At 43.3% G+C, this 22,386-nt stretch overlaps 3 long non-coding RNA genes across 4 annotated transcripts; 1 reads left to right on the top strand and 2 right to left on the bottom strand.

Moving 5' to 3' along the window:
- Positions 1–643: 643 nt before the first annotated feature.
- Positions 644–1,482, bottom strand: LOC124670552. Its single transcript, XR_006992551.1, has 3 exons — positions 1,445–1,482; positions 1,001–1,110; positions 644–922 (listed from the first exon to the last, which is right to left on the bottom strand). It is a non-coding gene; the product is annotated as an uncharacterized LOC124670552 (long non-coding RNA).
- Positions 1,483–10,894: 9,412 nt separating this feature from the next.
- Positions 10,895–14,734, top strand: LOC124676874. Of its 2 annotated transcripts, XR_006993837.1 has the most exons (5): positions 10,895–10,979; positions 11,057–11,332; positions 11,497–11,612; positions 13,250–14,116; positions 14,602–14,734. It is a non-coding gene; the product is annotated as an uncharacterized LOC124676874 (long non-coding RNA). The 2 variants fall into 2 exon arrangements; XR_006993838.1 differs by lacking the exon at positions 14,602–14,734 and having other exon boundaries at positions 13,250–14,138.
- A 5,877-nt stretch (positions 14,735–20,611) lies between these two features.
- On the bottom strand, positions 20,612–22,045 carry LOC124669710. The gene is made up of 3 exons (XR_006992300.1): positions 21,935–22,045; positions 21,386–21,456; positions 20,612–20,642 (listed from the first exon to the last, which is right to left on the bottom strand). It is a non-coding gene; the product is annotated as an uncharacterized LOC124669710 (long non-coding RNA).
- Positions 22,046–22,386: the final 341 nt, after the last annotated feature.

Raw genomic sequence — 22,386 nt, 5'->3', positions numbered from 1 at the left:
TTCCAACCCAGGCCTACAATAATTAGACTAAAGATAACTGAACAAAGTAATTGAAATGAGACAATAGGTGATTTGAATATAGAACACCATATTAGGAAAATTATCATTATTATTTGACAATGCTATTATCGATTTATTATGTTCGCAAAATGGACTGATGTTTCCATTATAATAAAATCAATGACATCAGAACCTTGCACATTGGCGAGCTAGATAAAACATTGAGTACAACACTGGTTGCGCCGCTCTGGACAATCACATATCGTCTTTAACAGCAACATTCATATTTGTTTGGCTTTGCATTTATTTCACCAAGATACAGCTGCTGACTCATTTCATTTTGTTTTCAGCTCTTTGGATACTCTTTGTTTTGACAACCATCTGGTCATTTTCCTGAATCCGCAAGGTTTTGGTGTTCTAACTTCTAAGATATATCAGAGTAAGATAATAAAAATATTCATATTATACATAATTTATTAAAATAATGCCAAGACATGGGAACAAAAGAAAGCTAACCTCTTAAATCTTTAGGCTTGCTATGTCTCAGAGCATCATGCGCCTTAGTGATTGGACCCTATGATCATAAGAGTAAGATACTGTTCTCGCAAAAAAAAAAGAGTAAGATACCGAATAAGTCCTTTTAGATGCTAGGAAAGCGGCAAGTCTACTGTAAAGCAGCAAGTCGTTCTCTAAGATTGTAATGTGGCAAGTATACACTGCATATGTTGCGTCGATGTATCACAATACAGAATAGATTACCGTCAACAGATTCACCTGCAGAACCTGAGATTCGACAATGCCTACATGAAGGTTGGTCACGCAGAGAAGACGAACTATTTGAATGGGTAGATAGACCTTCCTTTAGTTCCCTAAATTGTTCTATGCACTTGTTTAGGTACACATAGCCTTCCATGATTCCTCCCTGTAATAGTGAGATGATTGAATAGTGGTCATTTAAAAAAAGGGAAACTGAACTAAAGATGTTGTATGTGATATATACCTGGTGGCATACCATTAGGAACCTAACTTTCTTATATAATTTGTGTAGTCTCTCGATATGTGTGTTTCCCAGATGGTCTGACACATCTTTGAGCAAGACTGTTTGAATTGCTAGAAAAAGCAGAATATATTGATTAATTGTAGCAGAGTGAAAAAATAATTTAGAAAATAATCAAAGAATATGAACAGATGAGGAAAAATAATGAGATTTTCTCATGCGTTTTCCTTTCCTTTTCCTATTGTTAATTGTAGCAAAGACTGAAATAAAATACAAAACATGGATAGATCCTAGGCAGGCATGCTGACAATATCCTTCTAATCAAAGTTGATTTGGATAAGACACAAAGTCATTTATACGAACAATCAGCTGTGAATTGACCACTGCAATTATGTAGCATAAAAAGGAGAATTTTGAAAGTGTTCCTCACAAAAGAGATATTCTTACCTTCTTTTCAAGAAAGTGCAAAGGTGAATAGAGGTGGTTTTGCCTATCATCTCTCTGTAGTTTTCATCGCAAACAAAAAAGTCACATTAGGTATAATATAAATGAATTTGTGCCATTACTGGAACATGGAGAATCTAGAAGCACATTTCATATAGCTAACTTATCTATCCAGAATTAGCAAATAAGGTTTAGATAATCAATTAAACAACTTATGAGGAGGTCTAGTTGGCACTTCATTTTCTCGATGGCTTCTGCTTTTTAAATTTGTTTGCCGTAGCAAATATCCATTAGATTGCACGGCGTCAACAAAATACTTAGATGTGAGAGTAGTGTACATAAAGAAATGCCTGAAGGAAGCTAGGTGTATGAATATGGTTGAAAGCAATTATCAATGGGTTGTTATACAGATGTAGGTGCAAAGATTTATCAAAGTTCAAATATAAAGGGGCACACAGAATGGACAGAGAATGGATATACATATAATCAGAGTGGGCACACAATCAACATGGCTTCTTCTCTTTTGTTCTCCATGTCCATTATAGCCTGCCATTTCAGGTTAATAACTCTCTGTTGAAATATGCCCGACGCGGTTAAAAAAATGCACAAGAACCTGCAGTACATAAATACCTAGTTAAATTGATTGGAAAAATTGCACGTGATCACTTGTGAATATTAGAAGTGTGCCATCTGACGCATAGTTACTATAATGGACGTTGTGCACAATTCAGTTCAAGAAGATAGTTTGAAATTCTACCCCATGGACAACCATAAACAATGAACTAACTACCTGAATTACTGTATGATCAAAAGGTGAACTTGGCATGTTATTGCGATATAAGATGTGCTAGATTGCCTATTTGTTTCCCCAACAGTACGCAAATCCTATTTACCACATTATTTCAATCAAGGGATTTCTATTTTCGTGCCCTCGGTTCCTTAGTTGTACTCAGTTTTCCCCAGCTCCTTAGTTTTTCCTCAGTTTTACCCAAACCTTTGTCTGAAACCATCACACGTGATGTAACGGCCGGTTGCCCGACGGTTGACCGTTATCTTCTGACTAGTGGGGCCACGTAGAGCCCGCAAAGACACGTCAGACCATCCATCTTTGTTTGACCGTAAGCATCGCTGTATCCCTGACCAAAACGCGAACGAGTGGGGCTTCGGTATATCGAATGACAAGTGGGGCCATGACGCTGATACAAGGGGCAATACACGGGTAGGATTAGATTTTTAAATGGAGCTCTACAGCGATGGCACGGAGGAGGTGGCATGCGGGGTGCCGAGATGAGATCGACGTCCACAATGAACTGCATGAGGCGAGACCGGACGCATTAGATAGATATGAACTAGACGCGTTTAACCATGCAAAGAAGAGAAGAAATGGTCGACGACATCGAAGACTACGTCAAAACTTTGACTGACCGTGTCGGACACGAACACGAGCAATGTAGAGAAAACTAGTGTCTCTCCTTTCTCGGCGTGTATAGGTGGGTGCTAGGAGAGTGTGGTGGCGAAGGGAAAGACCTCGCGGCGGTCCGTGGCGTCCAGCATAGCGGGTCGGCGTGGCCGTGCCCACGGCGGCGTGCATGCATGTTCGGCATTGGCATCAGCATGTACGTTCGGCATTGGCCTCGGCGGTATCTCCGGTGTGTCGTTGATCGAATGAGGGGACGGGATTGAGGGTGCATCCCGACGTTGACCTAGCAGTGGCGGCGAGCATAGCCGTTCTGACCATGCCGATATCGGCATCGGCATCGTTTGGAGGCTGTGGTGCTCGAATCAAGTTGGGATTTGTTTCTCGTAGGCCAAAATGAATTTGAAACAAGTTTTATGTTGAAGGTTAGGTAACGAAAGTTTGTAACTATCCCTAAATTATACTAGCGCCATGGTGAGGTTCTTTTTGATAGAGCTATACGGTTGGGCAAACTTTTTTGACACTTTTTAGATAGGGTTCCTTGTTGTTACACGTATGGCATCATGTATGGAAAATTTGTGGTCATTTGGAGATGTTCGAAAAATCACTTTGCTTAAGCGCATGCCGTTTCGTCTCGTTGAAACCAGCTTTTCTAACAAGGTGATTTTTTCTACCTTCTCTAAATAACCTCAAATTTCATACAGCTGATCTTCTATACATAGATAGATAGATTGTTTCGTTTTTACATTTTTTGAACTTTTTATTTCCCTTTATAATACCCAATTGATTTTCAGTGTCAAAACCTCGAAAAACAAGCATCATGTATGGCATCATTTCACCCTAAATTTCAAATTTTCTGAAACTTTCCCTTTTAGATATTCCTTGTTGTTATAGGTATGCCATCATGTATGCCAAACTTGGTTAGGTCTCACTGAAACCAGCTTTTGTAACAAATTAGGTGATGGTTTATCATTTTTTTTTGCGTGAAAAGTAATGGCAACAACAAATCGGTGATGGGGTTTATCATATTTTTTTGCGTGAAAAGTAATGGCTACAACAAATTGTTGATGGTTTATCATTTTTTGCGTGAAAAGTAATGGCTACAACAAATTGTTGATGGTTTATCATTTTTTTGCGTGAAAAGTAATGGCAACAACAAATCGGTGATGGTTTATCATTTTTTTGCGTGAAAAGTAATGGCTACAACAAATTGTTGATGGTTTATCATTTTTTTTGCGTGAAAAGTAATGGCAACAACAACTCGGTGATGGTTTATCATTTTTTTTGCGTGAAAAGTAATGGCTACAACAAATTGTTGATGGTTTATCATTTTTTTGCGTGAAAAGTAATGGCAACAACAAATCGGTGATGGTTTATCATTTTTTTTGCGTGAAAAGTAATGGCTACAACAAATTGTTGATGGTTTATCATTTTTTTGCGTGAAAAGTAACGCCTAAAATAGTTTATAATTTTTAGCGCGTGAAAAATAATACGTGAAAACCGCCCTTCAAGCATACTTAGAGGGTGGAAGCTAATTAACCGCCAACAGAGAGAGAGAGAGGGGTTATCCCGCCCGTTCCCTATATCATACGATCAACGGTCGGCGGGCACGATCCGCGTGACATGGGCTAGACCAATCAGGGCGATGATGCACGTCCGCGAGAATTTGTGAAGAGAGAGGGCAAAACCGAGTACTATCAAGAAACTAAGGGCACCTGAGTAGTAAACGGACTAAGGGATTCAAATTTGAGATTTGAAAAATGGAAAATGTGTGTTTTTACAATGAAACCCATCTTGGCCTACCTCAAACTATTTGCAATACCAATATACATCAGTGTGAGAATTGTGGCCTCATTTAGACAAAGTATGATTTGGGGGAAGCTCGTTTTGGGAAGGGCTTATTGTGGAAAACCATGCACCTTCATAGCTACTAGGTGATTTGAGAAGTGGCAATTTGTGGTAAAACTTGATTTATCTATGATTTATCTATGATTTGAGAAGTGGCAATTTGTGGTAAAGACTCCATGAGTAAGTGCCACTCTTTTTCGGATTTTTTGCACATTAAATGACTCATTTAACTAGTTAATCCCATTTGTTGACTCTCTGTTGACCAGCCACTTGAGGGTAAAACTGAGTATATTGCACTAGCCAGTATTAGCAATCGAGGGGAAAATTGAGCACACAAAAAATGCTAGTATAAGACTCGAGGGTATACCTGAGTATATCTAAATTTTCAGGGTTAGACTCGAGGACACGTGCAATTGTTGACGCGTAGACGCGGGTCGCAGTGGAGAAGTCGAGACGTGCAATCGTGGACGCGTGTCGCGTTGCGAAGTCCAAGACGTGCGGACGTGCACCCGTGCACGCGTAGGACGCGGGTCGCATTAACCACCCCTCGCCTTTATAGACGCCTCCTCGCACTCTCTCTCGTCACTCTCACTCGCTCACGCATCGCCAACTCTCTCACGTCCCATCATCTTCTCCAAAGCAAAAAACCCTCTCCCTCTCCCTCTTCCTCTTCCTCCGCCGGAGAGATGGACAAGGAGAATGCTAATCCCATCGTCGTCGAGGTTGGCTCAAAGCGCGACGCCTCCATCTTCGGCGCCGTCCCCTCTACGGACGACGACGCCGCCGCCGCCGTCGCCGGTGCATCGGAGGCTGCTGCCGCCGGTGGCAGTCAGATCCCGGCGGGATGGGACGACCCCTACGACCCCGTGCCGTACGTCCCGCCCCCGAACCCCTACGACACCTCCCTGGAGGACCCATGGAACGAGGTAACTACGGTTTGCTTCCTTTTTTGTTCCCCATTCCTTTTTGAACCCTATTTTTGCTGGTGTAGATGGATCCGTAGATGGATGAGTATTGGGCTAATATTTGCGCCGATTTTATTCCATTTTGTTTTGATCACTTCTTGATTTCGTTTAAGATTTGGGGTTCGGCTGTTCGGTTAATTTATGCAAGTAATATTGGATCTCAATCGCTTAATTTATGCAAGTAATCATGGGATCTCAATCGGTTATTTTATGCACTAATCAAAAGATATCAACCGTTTAATTTTGCAAATAATCTCGAATGTGTTCAAGTTTAGATCTAGTTCGGATCTAGAATCCGTTTCTTTGCCTATGATGAATGGTTGGGCACAAATTTTTACGAGGATGGTTCAGCGAACCATTGCTGTGTACAAATCGTTGTGCATGAGCTTTAGTTCGCTAACACCTTCCCCGTAGATATATAATCATGTCCACTCTAACCGAGGCCGACTCGTTTTTCTTAACTTTGTTATCATGTACGTTAGTCATCGTTGCAACTCATTCACTAGTTTCTGTTTGATATGGATCGGATGTCCGGCGCCGACGTCGGCAGCGACGAAGAGGAGGAGGACGTCAAGACTCGCCGAGTCTCCGCGGAGGCCGCAGGTCGGCCGAGACATCTCCTACTTCGCCAAGGAGGTGTACAGTGCCCCTTCGCACCGGGAGACTCGGCGCCACGGACTTCAACTGCCTCGTCACGCATGCCGAGAACATCGGCAACACCTTCCCCAAAGTCGGCACGACGGTGAACGTCCACTCCTTCCGCGCCAAGCACGGGCGCTCGGCATGCACCTCCGCAGCCTGCGGCGGGTGGAGATCTCCGCCGGACGCATGCCTCCGCTCAAGCCCAAGGCTCCCAAGGGGAGCAAGAGCAACAAGTGGAGGCAGAGCCGGATGGGGTAGGCGGAGTCCCGGACGTGTGCCGCTGCCGTCGCTGCCTCCTAGTTTGTTGTTGGGATCCCTTTGTTGTTAGCTAGGGATCCCTTGTTGTTATGTTAGTATGATGGTGCTCGTGAAGAACTCGTTACTATGTTGGCTGCCGTGTATGCAGCCTATTATCTATCCATATTATCTAGGGATTATCTATCCCTAGTCTACTATATTTTGTTGGCCGTACTTAGTTTTCTTGATTTACTATGACCGTGAATTTATCGTACATTATCCCGGAGATTTGCTTCTAGATTTAACTACATACATATGGACCGTAGGGAGTACTAGATTTGCTGCCATATTGGGCAAACAACGAGGGCCAAAAGGCACAAATAATTGAAGAAAGTCAGAAATGCAAGCTTCTCTAGATTTTATACTAATTTGGTGAAAAGGACGAGAGAGAAAGAGGGAAAAAGGTGCACTTAATAATGCCAATTTTGGGCCGAGAGAGACGTAACCCGGCTCCTCGCTCACGTGCAACCAAACGCTTCTCGTCCTGTCCCACGTGATCCCTTTCTACCAGCCCCACGCGACGCGGGCCCACACGACGCGGCCCCACACGACGCGGCCCCACACGTGACAGAACGGTCAACTAAACGGGAATCCTGCCGTCTGAGCTGCTTCTGCGGGTTTCAGACAAACGTTTGGGTAAAACTGAGGAAAAACTAAGGAGCTGGGGAAAACTGAGTACAACTAAGGAACTGAGGGCACGAAAATAGAAATCCCTTCAATCAATTGTCAAGTGTCAACCATAAGGTCGTGAAACCACAAACTGGCTACTGATCCATAGCATGAAAAATGGCTATTGATTAAGGCAAAATCCACCAACTACAGAGAGTATGCCACAATTATGGCTAGCTGCCCAAATTCTTCAATGATGGAACCATCAGCGCCAGATTATACCGACGACTCCAAACTGACGCAACAAAATATGTTGCCAGACTACCTAGTCAGACTGTCAGAGGCAAGATTAAACGACGAATTAGTTATGATTTGGTTTTTTCTGCGGAGAATCAAAACCACGCACAAGTAGTCAATAATTTCCACATCAAATTCCCATCGACCCCAGCAATGGCGGCACCGGGTACTGGATGCTAGGTACTCATTGTAAAAAAAAATCCCAATGCAATATATGACCTGAAAAGTGAAGAAGTGAAAAGTACATGCTAATCTGTTAATTGCTATGCGGCTGATTACCGTCGCGGTCGCCTGCAGGCTGCAGCCTGCTCTGCTAACGCTGGCCGCTGCTCGTGTGCTCAGCTTCCTGCTGGTAGCAGCCGCAATTTTTGATGGTCACTGTTCCTCTTCCGGCCAGTCACCGCCGCAATCGCTAGGGCTACCGCACCGCTGTGTGTGCCTGAGTGCATCTGGTCGTGCCAAGACTGTTCGAGCGAGCGAGCACAATAATCCGGAGAGACGTGGGTGCGCCGGCAGCCGGAGCTCAGCAGCGTTGAAGTTGACCCTGATCCGGTCCAGCAGCCCCCGGCTGCTCGCGAGCATCCGCACCGGCACGGCGGCGCACGAGGCCTCCATCTCGGCAGCGTGGCCGCGCGTCGCGGCGCATCCCCACGGCGGCTATGGAGCCACCACGCAGCTTGACGTTGCCACCTACGAACTGCACCCCCGCGCAGGTGCTCCCGATGCTCAGGAGTCAGGACCTCCCCTTGTCGGCGGCTAGGCCTTTGTCGACGGCTTTGATGGGCTTGCTAACCGAGCCGTCGAGGAGCGGCACAACTTGTCGCCAAGAGGAGGGGGCGTGGGGGGAGAGCAGGGGAGCGGTCAGAGGTGAGGACATGGGCGGAGACATGGCGGATACAGATGGAGAAGAGTGTGGTGTCACGGACTCACGGTTCATCTTGACGGCTTCCCCTAGATCGCCAGCAATTCGAGATGATCTCTGTCGGCGGCCACCGTCGGGCCCTCCGCCGGCTTCAGCGGCCGCTCGGGGCCACGACGTGGCCGGCACGGCTTGCCGTTGCGTTGCGCCATGGCAACGATCGTTCGACCTCTTCGACGGGACATCGCCGGCCACCCGCCGCGGACACCACGAGCAGCAGCATCAAAGAGGTTGGCGAGGGCTCCCGCCGTTCGCCGCCTCTACTCAACCACCGCATCAAGGGGAGGAGGCTTGGACATGGGGCAGAACGGTGGGGGTGGAGGGACAGAAATGCCATAGATGCCGATCTTGCACGCTCGAGCGCCGCACCACGGAGGGTATCTCCGCCGTGGTCGCCTCACTCCCGCCATCGCCTCCCGCCTGCCACCGGCCGCCAGTCACCCGCCCGCTAGCCTCGAGGACCTCACGACCTCGCCTGCAACCCAGACGGTGAGAGGAAGAAAAGGAAGAATGAAGACAAAAAGGGAACCCACTGGACAATATGGCAAGAAATCAGGTAATCGTGTCACGACCTCCCCACCACACGCATGCTCATGACCCCACCACGTTGAGCAACAACGGCACAGAAAGAAGAATGTGCTACACTCACCCAGGCTTTAAATAGAAACCACCACCATGCGAGCAACCACCCAGAAATAAATCTGAAGAAACTGCAAAACGCCATCAAAACTGCACACAAAAAAATAACAGCATGTAAAAGAACACGTGTCAACAGGACAGGTACATAAAAGTAAATCCAAAATTCTGAGAAAAATCGAAGTTGTTCAAGTTTAGTATTTAGTATAGTAATATGGATTACCACCGACCTTGTTCAAAAAAAAAAGCAGGAAAACGCCCTTACTCCCGCATTTGCTTCTAGAGACTTGAGAATGACACCATCGCCCGAGCGTAACCATGCCACCGCCCGCAGATGTGCCAATGCATCTACTGGTCCAAAACTGACTCTGAAGACGAGACAAGGTGACATACGCGCAAGACCAGCTAAGCGTTTCCACAAACTCTGAACGTTCCTATTGATGCGCAACAGACATAATTCCAGCGTAAAAGTGACATAGATTTTACATCGCCGAAACGGCCAGCTAGACAGTGAGACAATGTCTTCTTTGGCTGCATAACTACTATACTAAACCTTAACAGATTCGATTTTTCTTAGATTTTTGGTTTACTTTTTGACTATGTCATTTGCTGACACGTGTGGTGGTTTGCATCCGTAATGTTCTGTGTTTACCTCGGGGACGTCTTGCTTCTGTTTTTTATTCCACTTTCATTTGGTTACTCATTCGTTACTTCCTTTCGGGTGTCTCTAATATTTTTTGGTTACTGTGCCACTGTTCTCCCGTGGGTCCATAGAACATGCGGCAAAGCGGTGCGGTGGTGGGCCGTGGTCACTTCCAGAGGTCTCCTCTATTCTTCTTCCTTCGATTTAGTATTCTCCGGTCGTCTCTTCCTTTTCTTTCTTCCCTCTTTCTGCCTTCCGATCTCCTTCCTCCTTTTCAGCTTGGATTTTTCTATGATGGTCCGTGGATTGGGCCGTTGAGATCAATCCGTCTACCCGGCTGACGTGCCGTGCTTCCATTCCTGTTGATGGAGGAGCGGTTGTTTGGGGGCGTCAGCTGCGGGTGGGCGTCCAGGTGGTGGGGTGGCTGTTCGTGGATGGCCCCGTGCTGTGCTTCCACCACAGGGCGACGGGCGGCCGCCACACCGGAGAACCGCACGTGCAGCCCGAAGACGACGCGCCGGCGGCCGAGGCCGGCATGGTGCCGTGTCGTGTCGGCGACCAGCAGCCGGGCGGCCGCCACACCGGAGAACTACGCGTGGAGGCCAAGGACGACGCGCCGGCGGCGGAGGCGAGGCTCCGCGGCGGCGGAGGCCGGCATGGCGCCGTTCGTGCCGACGACCAGCAGCCGGACTGCCGCCACACCGGAGAACTGCGAGTGGAGGCCAAGGACGGCGCGCCGGCGGCCGAGGCGAGTCTCCACGGCGGCGGGGGCCGGCATGGCGCCGTGTCAGCGACCAGCAGCCGGGCGGCGGAGGCCGGCATGGCGCCGTGTCGGCGACCAGCAGCCGGGCGGCCGCCACACCGGAGAACCGCGCGTGGAGACCGAGGGCGACGTGCTCTGTTAAGTGCCTGCTCGATGGCCAGCGGCGCCACCGCCTCCTCTTGATCTGAGATCATGGCCTAGAAGCCGCCCTGCTGCCACCAGACGACGACGATGTCGTGGGCAACATGAACTGCCAGGGACCGTGAAGGCTTGCTGCCGCGCGATGTTGGGAGGGAGATGGGTTCGCGGCCCCGCTGTAACGCTGTTGGTATGGAGGTTCCTCTGCCTCCGACCAAGGGACGGCAAGTTAAAAAGAAAGATGACGGGGAGATCGGCCACACAATTTCGAGTGGAGAGGCGGTACCCTTTTCCCCTCGGGCAGAAGCGGATGCGGCGAGGACTGAGATGCCCTTTTCAACGGCCGGTCCGGCGGCGGCCAGCGGTACGCGCCTGATCGCTCCCTCTTCTGCCCCTACTCTTTCTCTCTCCCGCCTCACCTTCTCTCTCTGCCTCTTTCAGCCAATGGCTGTAGCAAGCGTAGGACTCCACAGAATACCTCGCGGGGATCTAGATCTTTGTCGGTGTGTTCTCTACTCCACGACTAACGGCACCGGCGTCATCTAGCCGCCAGCGCATCCTCAACTCTACCAGCTTCGGGCGGCAGAAGGAGGGGAGGCACGCCACGGCCGAGCAGCAGCAGCTGCCGACCATGGCTAGGACGGAGAGCAGGTGTCCACGGCTGAGCCTTCTGCTCCTTCCCCCATTCGTTTCTACCTTCAGTTTCTATTTCCTAAGGTGGGTTAGTTTTAATGTACTCCAGATCTAGGCAGTGGGAGGTGTATAGGCTCTTTCTTGATTTCATATTCATGTGATTCGAATCTGTATAGCTGGATGTTGTATTTTTTCCAGCTCGCTAAAATGATTGAGTTTTTCTTCTGGTTTCCTGCTATTTCTTGCAGTTTGGACATGGATTTAGTGAGGAAAAGAATCACGGGAATATAGGTGGATTGGACAAGTCAGGCGACCATGAAAGCAAAGATTGTTTGGACGCACACTCCTATTTGGTGAAATGCAGGTACTTGGATTCTCTTTATTTTCTTCTTCCCCGTAACCTTTTGTGCAATCTATTCATCTTGGTAACTGTATGGAGTTTGGAGAGAGGAAGCTATCATGTATTACCTTGGATAGTGGGCTTATGCTAGGTATTATGTGATAGGGCTGTCGATTAACTTTTTGTGGAGCGGCCATGCTACTGTCATGACTATGGTCTCTACATTGTACTTGCACATTATGGTTTTCTCTTTGTTTTCCCAGTTGGGTGGTATTTTCTATGTAATTATATATTGGTTCCAGCATGGTAATTATCACCGCGTGATTATTTTCTCTATAATAGATCTTGCTCAACCTGGTAATTGTTCCTGTATGCTTAAGTCATTCAGAAAAGAATAAACTATAGGCTGCAGTCCTAAAAGAAACTAGACCCTTCAAGCCATTTGTTCTTACAGGTGGAGCCAAATACAATGTTCAGTAAAAAAACATCTTTATCTATGTTTCGATTTTAAGCGTGTTCAAAAATAATGTGTTCTGGCTTCGCAAAGGAAACTGCTTGCATGGCTGTTATCATATTACTGAGAGTGCAACCACATGATTTATCGAGAGTGCGGAATACACAGACCTTGCTGAAAGCTACCCTGCCGCCACCCGAACAACTACTAGACTGTGAGCGTTGAAGTCGGCAGGGCGGAGCGCTGAATACCGTGGAAGCGGAGGAAGCACGTACTAGGAGCTGGTATCTTGGTTTGGCCTTTCTCATTCTGTTTTAGTACGCATGAGTGCAGCTTATAAATATGTAGAAATAGAAATAGTGAAATTCTACATAAATGCCTCTTACAAGGGCCCCTCTTGAGTTTCATATTATTTCTATGATGCTTAAAACTGTCAATATAATGTGCAAAAGCATCTCCAAAAAGAGAAGTTAATGAAGAAACCAATAAACTACAGTCATGTTTCAATTTCCATTGGGTATTGGGTGGGGGAGGAAGCAAGATGAGTGCATTCGTGAAAAATGATGCCATAAAGGAAAGGAGTAAATTAAAATTTTGCCTCCGGTTGAGCATCCTGATATAGATGCCATAAAGGGCATCATTTTTCACGAATGCACTCATCTGCATTCTCAATCAACTGATTGATAGCAAGAGTAGTATTGTAAAGCTCAAGCGCAGTATCAGATACTTTTGATTAGAGGAAAACAGAGAATGTTAGCATCATATATGCAGCCTGTGGTTACTCCTCCCTGATTCTCTATGTCACCAATCCAGCACCAAGAGAGTGGCACTCTTGGAAACTTGAAAACACAAGATATTGCAAATTATGCCTACTTTCCCAAGTCGTAAATCCTCTGTCCCAACTGAATTTTATTGCAACACATGAAAGTAGATTTGACTTCACATGTTATAAGCTTATAATTGTATCTGTGTCGATTGATATAAATTTCTTCATCTGCAGTCTTATACTGTACATAATAGAGCCCAAAAATCTGAGTTGTATCTTCAGAATCTGGTGGACTGCCGCTGTAAATGTGATTATTTTGTACGTGTTTATGACTTCTGCATAGCTATTTTAAGTACTTGAGTGACTGCCCGCCAGTAAACAAGATTGTTTCATTGCAAGAGAATTGTGCTACAGCTAATCTTGACACGACATGTTTTGCAGATTGGAAGATGGGAGCTTGCTATCTGAACAGAGTACTTTTACCTCTCACTATTAAGTTATTCCTTTTTTCCTATTCTGCTTTGGAATAATTGAGACAATATTTCATTGTTTATTTGGTGTTTTATTGACTGAAGCTTGATCTTCTCTTCTTAACTGCAAACATGATTTTAAAATCATATTGATACAGTAAAACAGTTCGAGCATATTGTGCTTTAAATCTGTGGTGACAACTAACAAAGATTACATAAAAATTATCGTTGGCCTTTTCAACACACCCTTTTGTACATTGTACTTACTTACCATGTTATAAGCCATATTTGGGTGATAAACTGATAATTGCTGAAACATAGTTTCCTTGTAGATACGAGAATGGATATCGAAGAGTGAGACAACTTGCTGACAAAATGATGAAGTACAATACCTTGAAACCTCCTGGATTTTCTTTGGATTGCCATGTTGTTCCCTTTCACATAGGGATTGATAATGAAACACTAGACGGTGTTCTTGCACTGATTTTTTCATAGTGTATCTTGGATGTGAAATTGGGAGAATCGCCGTATTTGCTTTTAGTTCCTAGCCCGCATCTCTTCCTGTCGTTCCTACGCGCTGTGTGTTATAGGCTTACTGGTCACAAATATTTGCAGTTTAACAGTCAGTTTCACAACTTTCATGAATGCATCAAATCAATTTCAATGTTGGCATTAACTTTCTATTAAGATGAATTACCCACTGTACATTACAATGGTGGCTGCTGATATCAGCTAATTGTATTATTACTTTTGAACCTTGCTTACTGTTAATTGCAGGTTTTGCAAAGAAAAGGAAAATAAGGAATCAAATAATGGCTTAGCATATATTTTTTGGAAGGTGATCCGGGCTACATATCTTCATCTAAAGACCATGAAATGTGTGGTATGAACTTGGCGAAACAGATTTATGATAAGTTTATTGTTGCTTTTCTCTGATTCTTTATTGCTCTATATATTGTCCCTAAACTAAGCTGTTAGGCCAATTTCTGTTAAGCTACTGTAGAACATTACTCTTTTGTGGTAGCAATCTGATATATGTTTTCTCTGTATGGAAATAAAAGATCGTCACTGGAAGATCTGATCTAGAGAGATATTCTAGAGAATACAAATGAGAAGGAGATAGAAATTGCATGATCAGGAGAGAACATCCTATAGTATACCTATTCTGAAATTCAAGATAGCATATTATTGGTTCTTTGTCTCGATGTGTATTTTTCTGCCATCTTTCAATGATAGTGTTTCCCAACTCATTTTGTGTTTGGTTCTGTGTCTCAAGGATTTTTGGTTCTCTGTTTTGATGCAACCTTCTTGCTTTTGTGCCAGGTCCTGATGTTGATAAGCTAGATAAGATGCATCGAGAGCCTCCAACATTGTTGCATTGTTGTACCGTGCTCTCTAAATTACATGAAGCTGAAAGATCAAATTGGTAGAGGTCATTTCCGCATTGGTACTACAAAACCATGGGCATGGGTCGTTGATGCTTGGAAGAAAACACACTCGGATGCATTTGTATATTTTATTTAGTTGTTTGGTCATCCTATGTCCTACACAGGAGCTGTATAGTTATATATTCTTTCGGTCATGGTAGTAATATTTACATTTGATTGTGAGGAAGATTTATAAATTTACCATTGGTTCTTGCCCTGGGTGGAAGTACTAAAATATAGTACTAACAACGCTGGGATTATTGGCTTCACAGGAAACAATCTTTAGGGAATACACAAGTATAATATCAGTTAGGAATCTCTTTACACTATTGTTATATGTACTTGGCTAAGTCTCATGCAAATTCTCTATTTTCCATATATTGGCAAAGCTTCTGCGTGAGTGTGTGCTATCAATTAAGCACTCTATGTTTGAGGCATGCAAGCTAGAAGTGGCACTGAAAAATGATTCTAAAAAACCTAATTAGCCCTGGCCCCTTGGAAATGCCCAGGTCTCTTATGTTTTTGCCTTCCAGATATCATCCAGGCTAATCAATTATCAAAAAAGACACAGGTTTGTAGTTTGTTGATATATCAGCTGTATAAAAACAGTGATGAAGTCAATGTATATCACTTATTTTAACATTTGGCTACCGAGATCTTTGTGCATAACACAAGAATCTATTCTCTTGAAATCATCCCGTTTTCCTGTGTTTTCTACTTAGTCGGTTTACCAAGAACTCGCCCATGGCCCAAAGAAGACCGCTCGCCACTTCCATCCATGGCTCAATGACATTCTGTAGAGACTCGCATGCAACTAAATAAAACTTCTATCACACATGCACAGTCTATTGAGACTTGCCCTCACCTTTGTAACCCACAATCTATTGAGACTCGCCATCACCTTCGTAAACGTTCAAGAAGACTAGCCAATAACTCAATGATCATATATAGACAGAATAGTAGTATTCGGCTATCATAAAAAACACAAATGACGCGACAAATGAGTTTTAAATAAATGGAAGCACCCACGCCTATGCATTGGTCAAAACATTATTCACACACAACAGAAGCCCACAACTATCTCAGCAATTCTTTTGCATTGTTTCTCGGAGATTGCCGATTACGGCTTTACCTCTAGCATGGAGACTGAGGTACTGAACACTTTTCCTATCTATAGCTGGTCCGTGTGACCTACATATTGCTAATTTTTTCCTAAACATTGCTTACAGGACAAATCAAAGTATATACGTAAGGCCTAGCATTCTGTCCTGGGGAGGAAAGTCGACCTGCTTGCCAGCTCAGGTAAGCACCGTGTGTACATCGTGTCTTGGCCTGATGGAAGTGACGCTGGTGTTCTGCACTTTCTTCCTTCAGGTTGGCTGTTGTTGCTCTAATACACCAGAAGTTGTTGCTCTATTTTCTTTTGATTCAGATTGACTCCACCAGAACATCCCACATGACGTCGAACGAATGTTTAAAGCTTTGTCCACTATCATATCTGAGAATTCAAAGTAGGTAATATGCTACCATTTAAGTATATTACCTGATCTCAATTTCATAGAGTTCCCATTGTTTTCTCTTTCCTGCTGCAGATAGTGAATGTGTGTACTTTTCTTATCTAACTTTCTTTTGTGCTTCCACAGGAGCAGGGCATGGTGGGTTCGACAAGATCGGTGGCTCTCCTGCTGGTGATTAGGCAGCTCAATATTTTTGGTGAACTGAGTTCTTTTCATGGTCTTCGTTGTTTATCTGATTTCTGTGCATTACTTGTTCTTATTTTCGTGGCCTCCTAATTTATTTATGACTTCATTAATTTTTTATACTTTTTTCATATTTGCATCGGGGTCCCAAGTGTTCTTGCATTTTCTTCTTTGACTGACGGGTATGGTTCGGCCACTGGTTGGCCTTTACTGGGGATGATGATGATTTCCTATGTAGAGACGGAGTTTTTCGGCTCCTTTGCCGTTGGGTATCCGTCAGACCTGATTGTGTTGCATCTGCCTCTTTAGTTGGTACACCCTGTTGGGTATGATGTGTTTTTCTTCTTTGGTTCTATTTTCGTTCTTCAGCGCATGGTTTGGCTGGCTCTGGTGCACTTTTGCTTCCAACTTGCCAGCTAATCAAAATGTGCCACTTAATCCACTGCCTAATCGATTGTGTATTTTGTGTTTTTCTCCTTTCCCTTCCAGAAGCAAAGAAGGAGATTATCAACGACGGAGGCCAATCCATTTCCTCTACGCTACCTAGCACTGAAGAGAACTATCCTAGCTATATATCTTAGGATACGGTCAGCTATATATGTCAGCAGCACTGTGGATTAAATTTGCTAGCCAATGCATTTATTCTACGCTGCGTGATGCGGTCATATCTACTATGTGGATATGTACCGGCACCACTGTCTAATGGGCAAGCATCACGTCAAGTAAGCGCATCTGTATCTTTTCGAAATTGAACAGCTGGCTCAATCTAATTCACAGTGTAATCCAATATAAACATCTACTACCTGGACCAACTATCTGAAAATAGCATCCCTTCCGTTCAATACATATCTAAACTTACAAAAAAAATGCCAAAACTGACTCTTAAACTGTCTCTGTAACACCACGGGTGTGGAACCCAACGACAGCCAGTCTGCCCAACCATCTACCACCCACAGAAAAAACACCGACACCACTACAAGCTAAAAAAATTCTCATCAGGTACGAAAATTAACAAGACTAGAAAGTTTGTGGCGCGGCGCACGCCGCGCCCATGCTGTATAAGGTTTCTTGTTCACTTATGGTGTTTTTATTGTGCATTTTAGAGAGATTCGGAAGCTTGAAAAGGAGTACCATTTTAGAGAGATTTGGAAGCTTGAAAGAGAGCACAATTTCAGTATGTAGACAGAGGTACTAAATAAGTATAGATTATTCTTTAGAAGTCTAATACTGCCACGTTTGAAGTTTTATATTTCTTTTCGGAAACTGCAGAAGAAATATGTAAAATTTATAGCTGAAACAGCATGTAAAATTTATTTATTTTGAAGGACACAAATAGGACCATTTTTTAGGCCCGTTTAAACTGTAACATAGCATTGCTGGGCCGCTGTTGTTGGAAATCACGAAGTGGACGGAGAGCACTCACTGAGTCAGTGAATGGCTTTCGTGTTCTCTCACCGGAGGATGAATTCTTGCAATAAGATCTGTATGAGAGAGAGGCAGAGTTGTCTTTGGGTTGGCAGAAGAAGGCGGAGATCTGGAACAGCGTGCTCCCTGAGGCTACCTCCGTTTCTCTTGGATTCGTCGACGGGTGAGCCGTCGGCACGAACTGGAGGAGCAGTTGGTACTGCCTACTGTACGCGGCGTCCCGGGAGCCGAGGCAGCAGAGCACACAGGGCAAGCGGAGCGAGGCGAGGATCCTTTTCTTTGGCGGACGCTGCGTCTGGACAGAGGCAGCGGCCGTCAACTTCGGCGCAGGCAATGATTGCTGGTCCTTGCCGTTGTCCGCCGTGAAGGGATTAATGGTCTGGTATGCTTCTGTTACTTGATTATCTGTTGCTGCTATTAGCTTTCCTACTGCAAGTTTGTTAAGGTGTTCTTTTTCGTAGCGGAAATTTGCTGAATTTTCGCATTGTTAGCATAGCAGTGTATTCTGTGACTGAATTATTTGTGCTTTTATCTAGCAAAATGTTGCTTCAAATTTGTTTGGAAGAGTATCTTCTATATCTGTATTATTACTTGTAAGCATCACCATAAGAATGCGCCGCGAGAAATGTACATATTTAGATCGACTAACTACAAAATTCCAATGTTTGTTATGTAATAAAAAAATGTAATAGGTGAAAACAATAAAGAATAAACTTTGAAGAATAATTTAACTGGAAACTCTATGCAGACTATTCTTATATATGGGCTGTAAGCATTTTGTACAATCGTAGTTTACTTTAACCTGTAGGCTGGACACTAAATTTTTCAGCTAGTGGTGAGGCCAACATTACTTTAGATTATCTCTCCTAGGAATGCCCCTCTGTAGTTGTCAGTTACGTAAAAGTTCAGAGGTTAAAATCTACTTTGGAGTTTTAGTTTGTGAGTTTTAGTAGTCCGACATCGCTCTAGGATAATTAGATATCTTAAACTAAAACAATAGAAGATAAGTGATATTCATACTATGAGATCCCAACTAATAAAAATGCACAATTCTGTTGAACAGTCTTGCAAGTCGCCATTCTATTCTTTAACTCACCAAGAACCCTTACTTGGAGGAAGTTGAGGTTTCTATTATGTAGTTCCAGCAACAACTCCAGAGCGAGTAAAATCATGGCATTAATATGATTGATTAGTTTAGTTATGCACAATTTGTTATGTTGAGCTGTGGGCTGTAGCACCTTTGACCACCACCTAAACCCCGCAGTGCTGTGTTACTGTTTTAACCTGACAGTTTTTGGTAGGTAACCAGAAATATTATAATCATGCTAATCTATTCCATCACAGTCCACTTTGCTCGGCAGCAGATTTGCTACTTGACAATAAATTGGTCAAACCACAAATTCTTGATGGTAATGTATTTGTTCCTAGTAGTTCATATGGTAGGTTCAGGTATCCTTGAGATTTCCATATAATCACTTGGAAAATTTATATCTGATGTTGAAGGAACTAACATTGATTCTTTCTGGATTGCATTGGGTATGTAAGTCCCTCCTACCAATTCTTTATCCATGGTTCATCTCTAATTACAAATGTGAATGTCCATACCTATGTGCTCTTACTCTTAGGATGATATCAACACTGCCAAGAGCTACATCACATAATTGGTTAACGTACTGCTTGATCTCTAAGACTGCAAGTAGAGTAGTGGTAGGAGGTATAAGAAAATAATAAGATTTCTATTATAGCACAATATACCAGAACATCAAGAAACCTCTGGTTTAGTATCTACTCATCTCATAACTTCTGGTTTTGAAACGACAACATATTACATACTCATGTCATCTAAGGTCCACACCTGTCATTTATGGTTTCAACACTTCGGTAATCCCTTGTTGTGAATTCCTAAGATGCCTCATACTTCCTTATCAACAATCTTCATACTGGTTCTAGGCTTTAGATCAACTTCTCTGAGATGTTGTAAGACCAAGACCCCAACTCTTCGCTTACACAACCGGCTGCCATTTGCTCTGACTCCACAAGTTCGCCATTCTGACATTATTAAATAGAGTAAGGCAGTCAATTTGTACATAATGAACAATCTAAGAAATAACAATACAATGGTACAGAGGAAATTATGGCCTTCTAAATCTCCAGGTTTGCTCAGTGTCAATACTTCATGTGAATCTCATTAGTATATCTCAGTACTTGATTAGGAGCAACTCTAAAATGATGTTCAAATGCCAATGACAACTGCATATTGATCCTTGGAACTCGAAAATGTCAGCACTGAAGTTCGCTCAATGCCAATACTTTATGTGGAGCTCATCAGTATATCTTGGTACACAATTAGAAGCAACTCGAGTTCCAATGCCAGGAGTTTGATCCTCTGATTTCATACATATTAGGATATGATTAAAAAACAAAGCGTCATCGTGCTCAATCTGGAAGGAAGATGGTTTGTAAATGAACTTGCAGCTTAGATGAGGAACTACTTGCAAAATGAACAGGGCTAATAGGCATACAAATCTTTGTAGGATATGCACATCACTTCAGAATATGAAGCAATAGTCGATGTTATTGTATATCCTTTTTTGCTTAAGTTGGAAGACCTCACTGTAGCAAACACAAATCATTCTCTATACTGGTAAACTGGCAGACACTAATTATACATGGCAACAATGATACAATAATATCAGTTCAGTGTGCGTGTGTGGTGTATTACCCATTCCATCTTCGTTCTCCTTGATCGAAAAGCAGACAAACATATTGAGATAGACAGAGACATATTGAGATAGAAATGTCGGCATCTACCCTGCTCAAATAAACAGCCTTTTTAAGAATTAATAACAACTGCAGGAAAAAAACATAACTGAGCGCACTTTATGCACTGATACATAGCTTCAGCTGCAACAAAATCTACAACTTGTAGTTAGCAAAGCTTTAGTCCCTGAACTACATAAACAGAGCTTGTAGTTAGTAGAGCTTTAGTCCCTGAACTACATAATCAGAGCAGGTCCATCTTAGATCTTACCGATTAACTATGCACATGAAAAGCATATGTAATTTTCCTTTTCAAAACCAAAAAAGTTGCAGATATATAGCATGAAGTAGGCAGACCAATAATCCCCTTGGTGAACATAACTGTTTCTACCAAATTGACCAAGCATGCAGAGGCAAAGTAACATACTTTGCAAAGGGCAATGAGTTGGGTCACTTTTTTTATATGAAGCTTCATCTCAATAACTTCATTAAGAAAATTACTGCTTATTCTTGTACCATGTAACTTATGTGCGGTTGAAGAATATTTGACAGGGTATGTGGGCACACCCTGCTGAACTATATGTAAGATAAGTAGATAGCTGAACACAAACATTGTATGCATAGTTACTGGAACTATTCTTTCATCAAAGAGGCAAACAGAACACAAATAACACATTTAAATCTGCATTTGACCATCTGTTGAAGTAACAGAATCTAGATGAACTGTAACAGGATTTTTTTTAAAGCTTTCTTGTATGGAGCTACAACAAATCGTATTGGAGTGCCATTATGTACCTGTTCTTGAGTCTTTGTCCTTCCGAATTCCATGGCCAGCTCCCCTTCTAGATCTATTCGGTTGAAGCCTACTGAACAATATAAAACATGACATGAGTTATAACAGCGAGGAAAAATGTGCCACTTCCAGTAAATTTTTCTTCAGTAAATCAGTCAGCTAGCAGTTGATCCCAAAAATAGAATTTATTATCTTAGCAATTCGAAATGAGTTTAATTTCTATCGAAATGGTAAGGTAGACCATCATTTGAAATATGTAAACTGGTCCTGCTGAATTTTTTTCCTCTTAAATCCTTACAAAATTCGAAACAAAAATTTCATGTAAAAAAGGCGGTACTATAACTTATACTGATACCTAACCAGTTCTTTGCGTGTGAATGGTGAGGCGGTACTATAACTTATATTGATACCTCACCAGTTCTTTGCGTGTGAATGGTGCAATACTACAATATTTTTTTTACAACAGATTTGTGAACCCTTTAGGCTCTAATCCATGCTTTAGAAGTTTTGTCTAAGAAGAGTAATAAGATGGGGACGGAGTGCTTGCTCACCTCACACGACGATGTGGCCGAAGGGCATCTAAGATGCTAGTCAGTGGAGCTTGTCACCCTTGGGTGTGCAGTAGAAGAGGCCACGGGCTGCAATTCATCTCCGAAGTTTAGGAGGAGGACCTACATTAGTAAGATGTAGAAAATCTGAGAGCTCTATTAGCTAGCCAAGTGAATCGTTGTTTATATCCACTACACCAAATTTTATTTATAGTAAAAAGAATGCCTCAAACCATGACTTTCCAGTACCTAGCATGAGTCTACTCACGGCAACAGCTAAAACTAAAGTACATAGGAACATACAAATAAATATGCTTCATATCTGAAGCTGTGTAACATAAAAACAAACAGGTGGATGACACCAATACACAGTGCATATGATCAAGAATGCGCACCCAGAAATAAATAGGGAGCATAATGAAGGCAAAGGCGAGGTGGAGGAGTAGAGAGTGGCA

This window comes from Lolium rigidum, chromosome 7, assembly GCF_022539505.1.
Source record: "Lolium rigidum isolate FL_2022 chromosome 7, APGP_CSIRO_Lrig_0.1, whole genome shotgun sequence".
NCBI lineage: Eukaryota > Viridiplantae > Streptophyta > Magnoliopsida > Poales > Poaceae > Lolium > Lolium rigidum.
The sequence above is the reverse complement of the archived record's forward strand: the minus strand, read 5'-3'. Positions and strand labels throughout refer to the sequence as shown.